This window comes from Coenobita brevimanus, chromosome 26 (assembly GCF_032717465.1).
Source record: "Coenobita brevimanus isolate Jiangsu-jjx chromosome 26, ASM3271746v2, whole genome shotgun sequence".
Lineage (NCBI taxonomy): Eukaryota > Metazoa > Arthropoda > Malacostraca > Decapoda > Coenobitidae > Coenobita > Coenobita brevimanus.
In genome coordinates, this window is record NC_136979.1 from 31,338,204 (window position 1) to 31,349,965 (window position 11,762).

Here is an 11,762-nt window from a genome sequence, read left to right on the forward strand (position 1 = left end):
GCACTTAGCGGTGCTGATAGTAGTAGTAGTAGTAGTAGTAGTAGTTGTTGTTGTTGTTGTTGTTGTTGTTGTTGTTGTTGTTTTTGTTGTTGTTTTTCTCGCTCGCTCGCAGTCACAGTTTGGACCCCCGACATATGTAGTCAAGGAAAGTTCCGCTTTACCCACCTCCCGAAGCACTGGTGTGAAACGGGTGAATGTGAAGCAGCAGCCAGACCTCACATGTCTGGTAGCTGTGAGTGTGAAGGAGGGGGAGGCGGGAGATTGGAGGCAGAGGAGGGTTTAGTGATAAGCTGGGAGTTACGTTTAAGTGTGCAATATTTCATTCGGGCGGTGTGTTTGAGTTATTTGGTAAGGATAGGTGACAATATGATGCTAGGATTTTATGAAGAAACTTACGTAAATGTCTGGAGAGCTAGTATTTTCAGGAAAGTTATGGTGGTTTGATGGGTTCGGTCAGAGGTTTGAATGCTTTCATTCATTTCATTTAACATGAGACGTTTCCCCAGAAGATATTCATAACGATATAACATATTATTATATTTTGTGTTGACTCGAAAACAAAACCACTATATTATCTCTCTCTCTCTCTCTCTGTCTCTCTCTCTCTTGATACATACGGTATCTCTCTCTCTCTCTCTCTCTCTCTCTCTCTCTCTCTCTCTCTCTATATATATATATATATATATATATATATATATATATATATGTGTGTGTGTGTGTGTGTAAATTCGTTTAAATTTGTTTATTTATCCTCTGTCGTCCCACTGTAAACATCAACCTGCAAACATTTTCAGGGTTATTTTGGAAATTATTCATCTCGAACTTAGTCAAGGGTAGTGTGCAATAATAATACTAAAAAAATATATGAGCGATTAACAGGTTTTTCGTTTTCCTATAGACAAAATGACATGGGAAGTCCTTATTATAACATCAGTCTCTATCATTCCTATCGAACATGACAAAACGAAGCCAAAGAAGCATACCTTTGACAGTGAACATTGATACTGTGATATGAGCAACTCTCCAAACCTTCCCACCCCCGGCCACCCTCCCTCCGACTCACAGATACCAGGCATGTGGGGTCTGGCTACTGCTTCGTGACTATTCGTCAACCAGCAATGCTTCGAACAGTGGGTAATGCGGAACTTTCCCTGACTGTACCAGAGCAAAAGATTTATCGTATCAGCAAGAAATGGGGGCAGGGGTCGGGAGGAAAACTCCGTAGTACAGTAGCGAACATTTTTGGATATCTCTGCCAATTCTGAAGTTACAAGAAAGATAGACATCAATTTGGAAATCGCCTAAGAATCCTCAATTTTATTCATTTCACAGACAACCTGTAATTTCCAAAAGTTTTTCCGTAAATTGAGGAAATGATTATTTATAAAGCAGATTAGTGTTACAGGCGGCTGTGCAAGAGGTAATGGTCTAAGGCTGCGTGAGTAGCGCAGCAGTATTCTCCGACGATTGCTGAGAGCAACCAGGTTTTGCCCTTTCAAAACAAATAATGCCTTCTGTTTGGCCTTAGACTTAAAATTAATAAAAGAGGAGTATTGGTTTTAGGAGGTGTGAGGGAATAGTTTTGTGTAATCTAATAAGTTCTTTTTGGTGTTTTCAGGACAGGAAATCAGAGGAAGATGATGAGCCACGTGAGACAATATTCACCACTGCCTGACTTCCTCGCTCGCTTGCTCGAACACGTTCCACACTTTCAGTGTGGACGCCTATTGCATGGTAGTAGTAGCAGTAATAGCGGTAGTAGTAGTAACAGTAGTAGTGGTAGTAGTAGTAGCAGCAGCAGTAGTAGCAGTAGTAGTAGTAGTAGTAGTAGTAGTAGTAGTGGTGGTGGTGGTGGTGGTGGTGGTGGTGGTGGTAGTATAGTAGTGGTAGTAGCAATTGTAGTAGTAGTAGTAAAAGTTGTTGTTGTTGTTGTTGTTGTTGTTGTTTTAGTAGCTCTCCAGGCGCATCAAAACGTGAATCCTGTGGATAGTAGATTAGAGATTCCCATCTCCTGCAGTCCAGTGACCACCATCCTCCTTTGGGAGGTTAGGGAAGCAGATGTGGGACGTATATACTCGTATAACCAAAGAATTGAGCCACCCAGTTATAACTCTGCCACCACATGAAGGCGTACCTCCCTCCCTCCCTCTCTCTCTCTCTTTCTCTCTGGGTGGTCCGCCATATTGTGTTGGTATAAACAAGACCTTGAGAGCTCTCTCCTTTCCTTGAAAGTTTTGGGCATTCCAGTGATCTGCCGTCTACCAGCCTTGGCACGGAGCAATAGTAAGCACCCGTCGTCTGTTTGGTGACATAAGGGGCTTTGGGGCTTTAGCCTTAGACTAGTAGCAGTCGTGAAAATTATATCTCGGCCGACCCCCTCTCGTCAGATTTTCTCCCGGCTGCGCATGCGCGGTGGGGGAGTGTGACGTGTGGTGACGTCATGTGCACGTCACTGTACCCCCACCGGTGCTGCGTCTTGACTCCCTGACTTCATTGCTGTGGCAACATGGCTTATTCTGGCCCTGCCTCCCTTGCTGACATTGAGGCTGACCTCTATCTCAGTGAGGACGAGGACATAACAGACCTACACTCGCCCCCAGTGGCACTCGCCACGCAGCAACCTGGCCCCACCTCTTGGCAGCCCAGTGTTGCAGTCCCCCCTCCCGCTACACCTACCACCTCCACCATACGACCCATGGACCAGGCTTCGGATTTAAGTGGTTCGTCCTCACCTGCTCCCAAGGCATCCAGAGCATGAGACTTCTCATCCAGCTGCTTCTGATAATTCATTCCCTCGCCCTGGCTCTCATTGTTCACCCCCTCTGGCCACCACTGTCCTTCCTGCATTTGCTCTCAGAGCTGAATATGTCAAGCTTGTCTTCTGTGGGAACCCAACTGTGGAAACGAAGCTGCGCTGGCTCTCTGACGTCACCAGGGCTTTCTGCCTCAATCGGGAGTTGGCCGAGGTGAAAATGTCTGCTGTCACCTCCCGTTTTGTTTATATCTCACGTAAACGTCCCGACATCATCGAAAGTGTTGCCAAAGGTGACTTCTTATCTTTGAAGCTTGATGTTCAGGACTCCATTGAGAGGCCGAGGAAGTTCCCGACGTATCTCGTCACCCGCTACCCTGTTGATGTAGACCCTTCTCTGGCCAAGGAACAATGGCGTATACACTGTGCGTCGCTTCTATCAACATGGCACGCCCATCAACCGGCTTGTTGTCGTATGGAGCCTCCCAGACCCACCGCCACCAGCTTTCAGCTTCAGCTTCCTTCCTTGCCTTCCATCCTGTGAGTTTAAAAGGATGAGAGACGAACTGCCTTGGTGCTACAAATGCTGGGGTATTGGTCATATATCCCGGTATTGTGCTGCTTCCTCTGATAAGTGTGGTTGATGTGCCGGCCCCCACTCCTCCCGGACTTGCCCACATCGCACCCCCACCCAACCTACCACCGCTGATGCTACTCCTGCATCAGACCAGCCCACCCCACATGCTCCAGATACATCAGTGTGGAAATGCCCCGCTGTAATGAACAAGGAGTCAATGTGGCACGGTTGCCTGAAGCGCGTCCGTGCTGCCGCCTCGTTTGCTGTTGACGCTACGCCTCACACCTTGCCCCCACCACCACCACAACCATGGTCGTGACCAGGCGTTGCTTCACCACCTCCATCCTCTACCCTGGCTGCCTCACCGCAAGTCCTTGCCCTTCACGAGGCCGTTGCCAACCTGACGGCACGTTGCGCAGCCATTGAAGCACGTTTTGATGCAATCGAGACCCGCATTGATAGTCTCACCAACCAGCAAGCCACCACTGAGCGCACCCTCGCCACACTCGTTGAGTCACACCATGCCGTCATCACGTCTATCACCACCCTTTCCGAGAGACTAGAAGCCCTCGCCTCTACCTTTGAAAAGCTCAGTGATCGACTCATCAAGGAGCCACCGCACCGCAAGCCTCAGAGCAGCTCCGCTTCCATGTCATCGGGCGGCAACACTTCGACGTCCTTGTCCCCACCAGCCTCCCATAAACCTAAAGGCAGACTTCAATAACGGAATGCAGCTTCACATCATCTCTCGGAATGCCTGTGGTATCGGAACTTACCCGAAGCTTACTGCCCTCCAGACTTATATAGGTCGTCACCACCCACATGTCATCTTTCTTCAGGAAGCTTTTGTAGGTTGCCATGTGCTCGGGGTTGAAGCTCCCCCACTCCCAGGCTTCGTCTCTTATGTCCATCACGTCAGGAATGGCCTTGTGAGCTACATTCACTCCTCCATTCCCCATCAACTCCTCCGCTGCTCTACTGATGACAACATGACCTTCCAGCTCTTCGAGATCACCGTGGGTGCTGGGAAGCTTCGACTCAGCAATGTGTATTCTGCTCCAGGAAAGATCAATCTCCCTGCTCTCCCACCACCTATGTCGCAAGGCATGATCTACAAGGGGGACTTCAACGCCCGGCACCCCGCCCTAGGTGATGCCTCCCCCTCCCCAAATCGTGGTGGACTACCTCTTCTCGAATACATCCGCCGACACCGGCTCACTCACTGGCCTACTGGGGGCGCCACGCACACCCAAGGAGGCACGCTTGATCACATCATTACCTCTGGCCTGGTGGCGTCACATGTTCAGTGCTTTTCTATACAAACCCTTTTCTCTGATCACATCGCTCTTGGATTACAGTACTCCCTACCAAGTGGACCTTCCTCTCTCCCTCACACTCCTTCGCATCACCATTCCTCCAAAGTACTGCCCTAACTACATATTTTACATCTCCAGTCTTCTACCAACATTTAACTTCCAGTCGCCTGAGAATCTGTACTCCTCTCTGGTTCGAGCAACACATGACTTTTACACTCGTTTTGTGACACGTCCGCACATCAAAAGACACGGTGTGGCTCATGCCTGGACACTGTATCAGCGCATTCTCCAGGCAGAAAGGCAAGCTGTGGATGATGGTATCGCATTCCAGAGCCAACCAACACATGCCCGTCTCATGCAGTATCGTGCGTCCAGAGATGACCTTGTTGCCCTTCAGCAGGGTGCCCGTACCCAGGCTTGGAGGAAGTATACTGATAGCATCAATCACCAGATAAGTGCTGCCTCCATGTGGCACCTTATCAACAGAGTTATTAGGAGGAAACCCCCAAGTGCTCTTCACCACAGCCCAGCACAGTCTGCAGAGGACCTGATCACTACCTGGTCTGAGCAGGCGCAGTCACACAGTCTTCCCGTCCATGTTCAAGAGGCACTCTCCACACACAGGAACGCCCGCACATTGCGTCTCATGGCTGCATTACTCCGGCCGGATGAAGAAGACGACGTACCCATCACTGAAGATGAACTGCGCCGTGCTCTTGCCAGGAGTAAGACGACTGCACCCGGGGAAGATGGTATCACCTTTCAAGTCCTCCGCCTCCTCCTCAAAGTTCCCGGCTCTCCCTTGCTGAAGCTCTACAATCTTTGCTTCCAAAGGGGATACGTGCCTCATGCCTGGACCTCTAGTACCATTGTGCCCATTCCCAAACCTGGCACAGACAAGTTCAGGCCTATTTCACTCACCTCCTGCTTTTGTAAAGTGCTTGAGCGCATATTCCTTGCTTGCCTCATGTTCGGCTACAAGACAAGTTATCTCAGAGCCTGTATGGTTTTGCCACAGAGGGAGCACACCATTGCCTGATGGACCTGTATGCCCGCCTCTCCCCGCCAGTGTGGTTGCATTTCTTGATCTCAAGAGTGCTTTTGACATTGCCAACAAGGAGGTTATTCTTGACCAGCTGGTTGAGTTTGGGAGCACGGTAATCTCACGGTGGATCCGAGGTTTTCTTTGTAACAGGACCTCACGTGTGCTATTCCAAGGGGCATGTAGCACGTCCAGGGAATTCGAGCTTGGTACTAACCAGGGTGGAGTTTTACGTCCTTTTCTTTTCAATGTTCTGATGCACCGCTTGCTGACTCTTCTACCCGATATTCCTGGCACGACTATCACCTGCTATGCTGACGACATCTGTGTGCATTCCACCTCTGCTGCCGGTCTTCAGAGATTCCTACAGTCTTTCTACGAGTCGTCCTCTGCTTGTGGCCTCCTTCTCTCCCCAGACAAGAGTCGAGTATTCTCTCCTCGGGGCTGTGGTACACTCCCGGTGTTTACTGTGGGACAAAGAGTTATCCCGCCCTGTACGCAGTACCTATACCTGGGAACGCCAGTGCGCATCACTCCAGCCATACCTGCTCGGCAGTGTGTCCATCCCATCATCCAAGATCTCCTCCACCGGCTAGAACAGCGCTTTGTCCCCTTCAAGTGGCTCACTAATTATGCTGCCGGCATCTCCATCCCCTTGGCAAGAAACATTTACATTACCTTCATACGGTCAGTCATCGATTATCTCTCCCCAGCACTTAGCCAGCTCTCTAGGACCACCTTGGAGCCTTTAGAAAAGTTTCAGAACAAAGTGATGCGATACATTCTTGGGTGCCCCACCTCCACCAGGATAGTAACCATGTTGACTGAACTAAATCTTCCTTCAGTTGTTGAGAGGATCCACACCAACGTCACCTCCTTCAGCATCAAGTGCCTTCACTCACCCCATCTTGTTCCACACTATTCCCACGTCCTGCGAGCCTCACTTGACCCTGCTGCTCCTCGCCTTCTACTTCGTCCTGGCGTCCGCACCCTCGTCAACACAGTGTGCTCCTCCCTGCAGCGTCTTCACATCGACGTTACCGTGGCCGAGGTTGATCATGGGCCACTCCCATGGAGGATTCCACAGCCTCATGTCACCTTCACACCCACCTCAAAGACTGACCCACCTTCCCTTCAGAAACAGCTAGCTTTGGAGCACATTGCTGCGCTCGCCTCCTCTGTCTCTGACACACATCACCTCTATGTGGATGGGTCCATACAGCCTGATGGCAGTGCTGGCTGCGCCATCTACTCACCAGACCTGGAGCCCCCAGAGGGTGGCTGGGTTGGTCGCAGGTTACCCAACTCGTCCAGCTCTACATACTGTGAGCTTCAGGCCCTTCTCCTGGCTGTCAGTCTCCTCCGTCAGCGGCAGGTGAATGGTGTTGTGATATGTGATTCTCAGTCTGCACTTCAGGCCATCTCGTCTCCACACCCCTCTCAACGCTCACTCATCAACCACATCTTGCATCAGTTAGTAGTGGCTCAAGATCTTTCCCACTGCATACGATTTTTGTGGATTCCTTCCCATGTTGGAATAGTTGGGAACGACAGGGTGGACCTCCTCGCTAAGAGTGCCTGCGAACTGCAGCTGCCTGACGGTGCTGCACCCTCCCTTCTCTGCTACAAGCGGATCATATACCATGCCGCACTTCTCCCCACACTCCACCGCATGAATGTTGAGCGTCCACAGAGTGTATCTATACAACACTACGACCACTTCCGACTCTCTTCCCCGAGGTATCGCCGACATGGGCTCATGGTTCGCAGATATTATACTGTGACTGCCCGGCTTCGGCTAGGGTACAGACCTCTGTGGCAAGTCTCCGAGGCGGGGGACGTACCCCACTACTCCACCTGCAAGCTCTGCGACCGTCCAAATGCCAACAGTCTCCATCACTACTGCCTCGAGTGTCCCTCAGTGAGTGATTTGCTGCCCAGGGCCAGGACTTAATACATGTGTGTCGGCACTTGTTAAATGATGACAACTTGGATACTGTTTTAGCCCGACACCCACACTTTGGTGGGTGCTGAAACTTGTTTCATCGTGTATGCTGGTGTATTTCACCTTCTTGTAAGATTACTCTTGCCTTTGTCCAGCTTCACTCTACATGACAGCGTGTCCTACGTGTCACGAATACTATGTATGATTAGAGACTGAGGACTGTACTAGGTTTGTCGCTCTATGAGCGTAATAAATTAATTAAAACAAAAATCTTTCTCTCTCTCTCTCTCTCTCTCTCTATCTATCTATCTATCTATCTATCTATATATCTATATATATATATATATATATATATATATCTATATATATATATATATTTATATATATATATATATATATATATATATATATATATATCATAATCATCATCCGGACCTCCTTTCCCACCCAAGGGCAAGGTGAGGAGTAGCAATATCCAGACCACAAACTTGCCCAATCCAAATAGGCCACACTTCCATTCACTTATCATTCAAGCCCCCGGAATCCTGGCTCTACCGGATAAGCCAAAAACATTCACCACATTCTGCAGCTTCACACAATCGTATCCGACTGAGTCAATCCGGACGCTGCCATGCTCACAAGGAGTGCCAAAATCCCTGATCATGCACTTTTCACAACATTCATCCAGCCAGCTCGATCCCTTGTCAGCTCCCTAGCCTCACCGACTTCCAAACCTCTCTTCCTCAAACACTCATCCATCATATCTCTCCACCCTCTCCTTGGCCTACCTCGCTTCCTCCCTCCATCACATTCGCTCAGGTATGCCTTTTTCACCACTCTATCGTTATCCATTCTTTCCACATGACCATACCATCTCAGGACACACTCTTCGATTCTGGTGTCCACCGACTTCCTCACTCCACACCTTTCACATATCACATTATTTCGTATCCTATCCACCCTCTGTACTCCACATACATTCCTCAGCAGTCCCATCTCCACTGCTCTCACTCTTGACTTTTCATTTTCATGTCACACCATAGTCACACACCCAAATGTTAGAGTTGGCACTAACATTCCCTCATGTAAGCCTCGTGCAGCTGCAACACTCAAACCTCTTTCATATCAAGGCCTTCATTGCACCAGCTATTTTTCTTCCCTGTGTCACTCTACTTTCAACTTCTTTTGCACATTTCCCTTTCTTTTCTGTCACTGTACCCAAGTATTTGAACTCTCTCACCAATTCCAGTCTCCAATCACTGCGACATCAACTGGGAGTCACCTTCTGTCCCAATAACCATCACTTTACTCTTCTCTCTCAAGGCACGACGCTCATAGACATCAGCAAAACTCTGCACTAGTCTACCAAGTTCTTGTCCGGTACTTGCAAGCAGTACTACATCATCAGCATACAACAAATTTGAGATATTCCATCCATCACCCTTCATTACCAACGCCATCCCTCTCTCCATTATTCGTGTTTTTACTCCTCTCATCACCCCATCCATATATACAGTATATTGAACAACCATGGTGACATCACACAACCTTGTCGCACGCCCACACCGATCGTGAACCATTCACTTAGATGCCCATTAATCCTTACACATGCTTCGCTACCATCTTAAAAACTCTTGACTGCACGTAGCAGCTTACCATCTACACCATACAATGGCAAAACTTTCACAATCCCTCTCAGTCTACTTTGTCATATGCTTTTTCCAGATCCATGAATACCATAAACACCTTATGGTCCTTTTCACAAGCCTTCTCTGCTATCTGTCTCACTGCAAATACTTGATCCATACATCCTCTGCCACTCCTAAAGCCACCCTGTTCATCACTCACTAGGACTTCTGATGTCTCTCTTACTTTCTCTATAATAATTCTTCCATATACCTTCCCTACCACACTCAATAAACTTATGCCACGATAATTCTTTCACTCATTTCGTTCACCTTTATTTTTGTACAGGGGTACAATCACAGCCTTTTTCCACTCTGCAGGCACAGTTTCACTCATTCATGCCTTCTTACAAATCAGTGAACTGGAATATATATATATATATATATATATATATATATATATATATATATATATATATATATATAATGCGATAATGGAGAGAGGGATGGGGTTGGTAATGAAGGGTGATGGATGGAATATTTCAGATTTGTTGTATGCTGATGATGCAGTGCTGCTTGCAAGTACCGGACAGAAACTTGGTAGGCTAGTGCAGAATTTTGCTGATGTCTGTGAGCGTCGTGCCTTGAGAGTAAATGTAGAAAAGAGTAAAGTGATGGTTATTGAGAGAGAAGGTGACTCCCAGTGCGATGTTACAGTGAATGGAGAGAGACTGGAATTGGTGAGAGAGTTCATATACCTGGGTATAGTGATAGAAAAGAGAGGTAAATGTGCAAATGAAGTTGCAAGTAGAGTGATACAAAAAAGAAAAGCAGCTGGTGCAATGAAGGCCTTGATAAGAAACAGAGGCTTGAGTGTTGCAGCTGCACGAGGCTTACATGAAGGAGTGTTAGTGCCACCTTTAACATATGGATGTGAGACTATGGTGTGGCATGAAAATGAAAAGAGTAAGGGCAGTGGAGATGGGAGATTATATATATATATATATATATATATATATATATATATATATATATATATATATATATATATATATATACATACATAATGTGGAACCCTGGAATTCGTACGCCTCTCTACTCGTACAACTCGGTTTTCGTACAGCTCTTTCGTCCAAAAATCGCTCCAGTTATGGTACGGTGACCCGTTATTCGCACCAAGAGATGCGGCGTCGTGGGTGCCACATGGTCGCCAGTCTGGCTTTGTCCTCCGCCAGCTATGCATCAGTCATACAGGCTCCATTAAACTTTGTGATGAATTACGTATTTTTATTAGAAAATTGTACATAATCATGGGACCTAAGAAGATTAGTGAGTCAGCTGGAACTAAAAGTAAAGCAGTGAGAACAACAATTGAGCTGAAAAAAGAACTCATTGCAAAGTTTGAAAGTGGAACCCGTGTCTCCGATCTTGCCATTCATTATAGTATGGCGAAATCTACCGTTTCATCCATACAAAAGAACGGATTAATGCAAATTACACTGTTTCTTATGGAGAAAAAATGATTCGGCTTTCGAACAATTCGCAACTCGTACAGCCTCCAGGAAAGAATTGTGTACGAATCCCGGGGATCTCTCTCTCTCTCTCTCTCTGTATATATATATATATATATATATATATATATATATATATATATTATAATATCCAGACTCGTTTAACTAGGATACGAGAGACGTTTTGAAAATAATGAATTGGCTATAGCCTCACTAACTCCTTCACTGCAGCAGGTCTCGTATAAAAGGAATAAATTCAGTAGGAACTACCGATGAAACAAAGGACATCACCGTACTAAAGGTAAAACTGTTATATCAGGACGTTCTACAAAACCAGCGACCAGTCGCTCTGTGCACACCCGTCCTGAGCAGCGTTTCTCTCCTCCCAGACGGGATGTTACCAAAAAATCCTGTTGATAACCTTCTCGCAATACATACAGTCCAAATATTGTTCTACTTAGAACAGTGGACAGGCCTCCACGACGCATGACTACGTCAGACTGGCAGAGGAAGATGAGCTACCAGGTGAGATCAATACTGAGAGAGAACGTCACCCCGACAAGGAGTCACTCAACAAGACTGATAACATTACGGGGCTTCGTTCCAACCAACGAAATAATGAAAGAGATTGGGATTTATTTGATGTAATATTATACATGCTGTCTTACTTCTGACTCACACTTTCACTCTCTTAAACTCTCACTTTTCGTAGTCTCATAATCACGTACTCTACCACACTCGTTCACGTATACACTCTCACACTCCTCAGCTATCTCGTTCTCCCACTCTTTCTCATTTATTCTTACACTCTTTCTCCTCTTTTCACACTCTCACTCTCACTCATTCTCATACTCTCCTACTCCTACTCATTTTTTTTTTCTTTCTATTCTCTCTCCCACACTTACCGACTTATTCTCGCATTTCTACACCTTGTCCCACGATCTCTCTCTCTCTCTCTCTCTCTCTCTCTCTCTCTCTCTCTCTCTCTCTCTCT